Source organism: Psammomys obesus, unplaced genomic scaffold (assembly GCF_907164565.1).
Source record: "Psammomys obesus unplaced genomic scaffold, mPsaObe1.curated_primary_1811, whole genome shotgun sequence".
NCBI classification, from domain to species: Eukaryota; Metazoa; Chordata; class Mammalia; order Rodentia; family Muridae; genus Psammomys; species Psammomys obesus.
In genome coordinates this window covers 23046402-23052886 of record NW_026596095.1, presented here as the reverse complement: position 1 = coordinate 23052886, position 6485 = coordinate 23046402, and positions in this window count along the sequence as shown.

The window sequence follows — 6485 nt, the reverse complement described above, 5'->3', positions numbered from 1 at the left end:
ATTGAGGTCATCAGTGCCATGAGGCGACTGTTTAGTAAATGCCAACATTCTCTCCTGTTGCCATTACATGTATAGCAAAGTGCTGCAAAGCTGGACATTCCACCCTGTGAACACTCTCAGACACAAGCAACTTCCAGCACCTTAGGACCGAGTGGTGATCAGGGTCAGGAAATACACTATATGATGGCTTCTGTTTCTGGAGCTCCTAGAAAGAGACCAGGCCCTTTGTATGACTTTACTCCAGTACCAAGATGCATTATGAAGGTAGATGTTATTTGTGGTTGGAAATTAGAAATTATTTCCATGATAGTGCCCATTATATGCTCTCATTATTTTATAAATTATAGTTTTAATTTTAGACATGGGAAGTGAGTTTAGTTCTTGCTGTCTGGTTCAAACCTAGATCACGGTCAGTAATTTGAAACCAAATTAAAAAAAAAAAAACATTAAGTACAATGAAACAAGGTTTATGGAAAACTCCACCAAGTTTTTTCATTTTTTTTTTTTTCCAAGACAGGATCTTATGTAACCCAGGCTGACTTTGAACTTGTGAGACTCCCAAGTGCTGGGATAACCAGCATATGTAACCATGTTCAGCATCATTATTTTTAAAACTCAATGAAGCAAAACAATAAAGAATAAATAAAGTTCAGTGAACTCAGTTGTATAATAAAGGACTCACTGAAATAAAGTTTCTGTTTGCCATCACAGTTAATTAGTCAATTTGTAAAATGTTAGAATGAAACCTTCTGTAAGTCTGGGCATTTTTTCATCATCATTTTTCCATCATGTCTGATGGACCCAATATGACAAATTCACTTCCAAACAAATTCATCCAGTATCTGTTTCCAAAACCATTGCTATTTCCTATTGTGTCATTAACTAATGCAGAAACTTTTCATGTAAAATAACATAAAAGATTCTGGTCTCTGGAAAATAAGCCCAATAATTTTCTTTCGATCTCTAAATTGTATTAAGATGTTGCTGAGCATGGGCACTGCTAGGATAGATCCTAAATTGTGAGGGAAACCTTAGGCCACCCACCTCTGACTCTAGAACATTCGGCATTTCTTTGGCTCAGATAATTAGCACGATAACTCACGTTGTGCCTATGTTTCCATGTTTCAATAGCGTGCAGTCATTTGATTCTCCTGAAAACTCTCATCAGGGCATCTGTCTGTGCATTGGTTGCTTTTATGCATTTAGAGTTCTTATGATCACAGTTGGAAGACTGATTCTTAATGACTGACGGTACACACCTGTTTACTTCCTCTCTGAGTTTTAAACCCCTTTATAGCTATATCACCCCTTTTTAAAGCAGGAGCTGCTACTTCACAGAGAAAAGTTGCATGCATTGCACAAAAATCTACCTCAAGAAATTTTCCTTTTTAATGGCCTAGTGGATCTCCCAGAGCTGGGACAGGGAGTGTCCTAACCTAAGGACTCACCCATACTGACTAGTCCCTTTGCAACTCAGACATCATGTCTTGAAATCATATAGAATCCCATGTCTCAGCCTTCCCCAACACCCTCTACCACCCCACACTTAGGCCCTAATTATCTCTGTATGTACTGGTATCCCTTAGAAAGGATGCCATTGTTAAAAGCAAATCCAAAGTGCTGAACAAAAAAAGCCAAACACAACTACAAATTTGCCTCCTCCAGTCTTCCCTCCTATTTATGTGGTATTTGGATATAAAAACACTCTAATTCTAGACTTCAGGAATATGTTTCAATTTGGTTTGGTCCCTCATTACTTAAGCAGAGAAATGTCACCAAGTTACACATTCTAAGTTAAATTGTTTTTTTTTTAATTTCTTTCCTTGTTTAAATATTTTATTCTAGAGCAGAGATTGGCCAGCTTTTTTTTAAAGACATATAGTAAATATTTTTAGTTTGTGGAACACACATTCTTCATCATAACTACTCAACTCTGCCATTTTACCAGGAACAAAACCAACACAATATGTAAATAAATGAGCAGAAGCAATCGCCAATAAAACTTTATTTACAAAAATATAGGTAGAAAAATTCAGCCTTGTTCATATTTTCTAATATTTGCCCTAGATTATATTTTAAAAGAATCATTATACTGTAAACTTTATAAAGCACTTTATGCATCAAAATAATAATCTAACAAAGGAAAAGTCTAGACTCAATATCTTTTTATTCCACACCATGAAACAGTATTCATGGGGCTGGGGTACAACTCAGCGACATGTGATAGCTGCTTTCCATAACAGTGGTATATAGTATGTGGGTAGAGTTTGTGAGGCCCTGGACTCAATCTTCACCACCAAAGAATAAAACAAAAGCAGTGTTTCATCACCCATCATTGGCACTGGAGAGTCTAGTAACAAAGTAGTTCTTGCTAGAGTCAAGAAGTGTGTTTTTAGTATCTGAAAGCTGTTTGGATCTCTCTTAAGCTTGAATCTTTTAATGTCTTACCAAAATAGGTACATATTTCAGTCTCTGTTTAACTATTCTGTTTTACAGAGCATGCAACCTTTTTCTTAATTGTATGAGTATCTTTGCTTAATTTTCTCACTTAAATAGTCTTTCCATTAGAAATACCCTTATTTAGATATGAGTGCTACCATCCACGGTTTACAGAGCTCGTTGTTTTGTGTGATGTTCATATACTTATCTCCTTCAGGAAACCTCTTGAAAAGGCCTGATTATCCAGTTTGATCATTTATTTTCATTGTTGTCATCCAGCTACTTAACCGTACTGGATTCTTTAAGACATCATGCTTTCCATGCTATTTCCAGCAGAATTTATGCAAATGTATTTTTCTGCTACAAAATCCCAATTTCCTATCTGAGTCAGTTAGGAATTACTTATCCAGTAACAGAAAATCTAGTTACATTGTGGTTTACATAAATTAGCTTGTTTATTTTTCACAAATAGTAAAAGATTTGAGGGTAGTTTGCAACATTGACTCAAGCAGAGCTGGAAATGTGGCTTAGCAGTAAAGAGCCCTGGTTCCTTTTCCAGAGGACCCAGGTGCCACCCCCAGCTCCTTCATGATTCCCAGAACTTCAGGGCAGCCCCAACCACATGCAACCACAATCCCAGGAGATCTAGCGCCTTCTTCTGGCCTCCTTGGCTACTTCATGAATGCGGTGCAAGGTCACACATGCAGGCAGAAGACACTTATACATGAAATATAAACAAAATGGAATTTAAAATGATGTCGTAAAGACCTCGATCCCCAATGGCTTTTTCCAAGTGGTAGTGAGTACGCAGCAAGCAGTAAGTGCAGAGAGGAGGGAGTGAGGAACTCTCTCTGTGAGACACGCAGTCTTCCCAGAAGTCCTTGCAGATTTCTGTTTTCCCTGTCTCATTAGCTATGACCCTGTCATGTGTCCAGCTCAAGTTCCACGACTCTCTCTTTTTCATTTTCTTATCTTAGAAGATGAAGACAACACAAACTCTAGTCGGAAACAGTACTAAACGGGCCAACCTATAGTGTCTCCAAAACGGTCCTTCTTGTATGACGTTTCCTTTGCTTATTTGAAGTTCTCTCCTTGGTCCATGAATCTGTTCGACTCATGTGATGATTAATCAGTTTTTATTATATTTTAAAAGTGAAAATAAGAAACAAAGACAAGAGCTAAAGTTCAAGGGTAAAAAGGGCGAAAATGGTAGTGCCATTAAAAGTGATATGTAGAAAAAAAAATGAGAAACATTATTTTGTACTTACTAAATTTAAGATTAGCCCATAAGCCCAATCTGGCTCAGAAACATGGTTGAAAAATGTTATTTTGTCCTGTAAAATTATGCTGAAATAAAATTTCAGTATCTATGTGTTTATATATTGTCTGTGGCTGCTTTTGTACTATACCAGAAAAGCTGAGGGATTGCAATAAGACTTTATATAGCTCACATGCTTAGCTATTTACTGCCTGGTTGTTTTCCTTAGACAATGTATTTATGTGTATTTATTTATATTAATAAAGTTTAAATATTACTTATTTTTTTCAAGCCTCTGTAGTATTTAGAGAAGCAGGCTGAGGACCAGCAAGATGGATGAGTGGGCCACGAGGCCTGCCCCCAAGCCTGACCACCTGAGTTCAATCCCCAGAGCCCCCAGAAGCGACATGGTAGAATAGAACAGCACTGGTTAATCTTGTCTACTTGATGAGATCCAGAATGATGTAGGAGGAGGAACATCTAGGGAAGCCTTCAAGAGACTGTCTCGATTAGGTAGAGTGGGGAGGAAGCATCCACCTACAGGAGACAGCACCATTCCATTCACTGAGACCCAGGACGAAGTAAAAGTAGAACGAGTTGAGCAGCAGCGTTAGCAGGTGTCACCTTCCTGACTGTGGATACTGGGTGACCAGCTGCCTGGACCCCTGCTTACCACAGCTTCTCAGTCATGATGGAGTGTAGCATCAAACTGTAAGCTAAAATAAATCCTTCCTTGCGCTGCATGAGTCATATTTTGTAGCAGAAACCAGATAGGTAGCTAATGCAACTGGAATAGTTTTTGATGTAATGATGGTTTAAAACAATTCTTTCACGTTTTAAGTGTGCCTTTTCACCCTTAGTGAGGAGGGGCGGGAAAGCGCACATGGGAATGAATTGCTCTGGAGAGGGCTGAGAGAAAAAGCTGGGAATCTGCTCTGTGCTAAGCAACCCAGACTGGGGGTGGCATGCTAACTCCCTATCTGTTTTGAGCAGGGATTCCGAACAATCAGGAAGCTCGTTTACAGATCCCTGGCTTTCTCTCCCCAGCATCTTCATCATCCAGAAGAAAGAAGAACCTGAAGGTGAAGGGATTACAATGAGGAAGGAAGGTAAACGAACAGTAACTCAGTAAATACATCCCCCAAAACTAGAGAGTATTACCTATTCAAACAACTAGCATTGTTGTTGGGTAGAACCCTGTTTACAAGTTTCAGTATGAGTGCATTTTAAATTCTAATTAAATTATTTACTATTCCTATAAAATCCCTTTTTTTGTTGTTAAGTGTTAAAAAACAGAATGTGTTTACACCCTTAGATATAGAGTATGTGATTTTCAACAAAACTCTTGAAGCAGTACAGACTTACCCAGAAACCTGATAGACTGGGCCATCGTCATTTGCCCTGCTGGAGGTTTCTGCTGAAGTAGTTTTGATCAACTTTATTCCTCCTTCCTCTTCGATGCTTGTCAGCATGCAGTGCACAGCACCTTGGGTTATCATAGTTCACTCCCGTGATTCTGTCAGCAAGCCTGGTAATGAGAATGATCAATTGATGGGTCAGCTAAGTAGTCTTGCATCTGAAATTTAAAAGACACTTTAGAAAAGTAGAAACCTGGAGGGCACAGAGGTCATACAACCTGGTGTCCAACACTTTGGCTGACAATTTTAATCATAAGACAGTACATATTAACATTATTTTAAATGGTCAAGATTTATAGTCATTCTACATACAACATGGCATAACTTGAGTTGGCCACACAATAGCAGTTCTATCGGTAGCATGGGCCTCTGTCATGACGCACAGCCATGAGTATGACTACTTTGAAAAACAAGTAGCCAGTTCTTTCAGAAAACAACTTCAGGGAAGCCATCAATTAAAACAACTGGGTAAGAAAAGGCAGTTGTTTGGAAATCTACCAAACAGATTCCAGCCAATGCTGAATAGCAGCTACCAGAGAAAACCTACATTTCCTTTAAAAAATAAAAGTAGATCATGCATAAAGAAAATTTTAATAAGCAAATATAAACAAGACTTCCAATTAGTATGGGAAGAAAAGATTTTTTTTGACAAATCTTTTTTTTTAATTTTTTATTAATTACACTTTATTCATTTTATATCCCCCCATAAGCCCCTCTTTCCTCCCCTCCCATTCCCACCCTCCCTCCCCTTTCTGCATGCATGCCACTCCCCAAGGCCACTGATAGGGGAGGTTCTCCTCTTCATTCTGATCTTAGTCTATCAGTTCTCATCAAAAGTGGCTGCATTGTCCTCTACTGTGGCCTGGTAAGGCTGCTCCCTCCTCAGGGGGAAGTGATCAAAGAGCAGGCCAATCAGATTATGTCAGAGGCAGTCCCTCTTCCCATTACTATGTAACCCACTTGGACACTGAACTGCCATGGGCTACATCTGTGCAGGGGTTCCAGGTCATCTCCACGAATAGTCCTTGGTTGGAGTATGAGTCTCTGGGAAGTTCCCTGTGTTCAAATTATCTTGTTCTGTTGCTCTCCTTGTGGAGTTCCTGTCCCCTCCAGCTCTTACTATTTCCCACTTCTTACATAAAATTCCATTCACTCTGCCCATCAGTTGGCCATCAGGCTCAGCATCTGCTTTGACAGTCTATACTGCAGAAGCTTTCAGAGGCCCTCTGTGGTAAGTTTCAAGGTTGTTTCCTGTTTTCTTCTGGCTTTCAGAGGCCCTCTGTAGCAGGATCCGAGGTTGTTTCCTATTTTCTTTTTCTTCTGATGTCCATCCTCTTTGCCTTTCAGGATGGGGATTGAACATTTTAGTT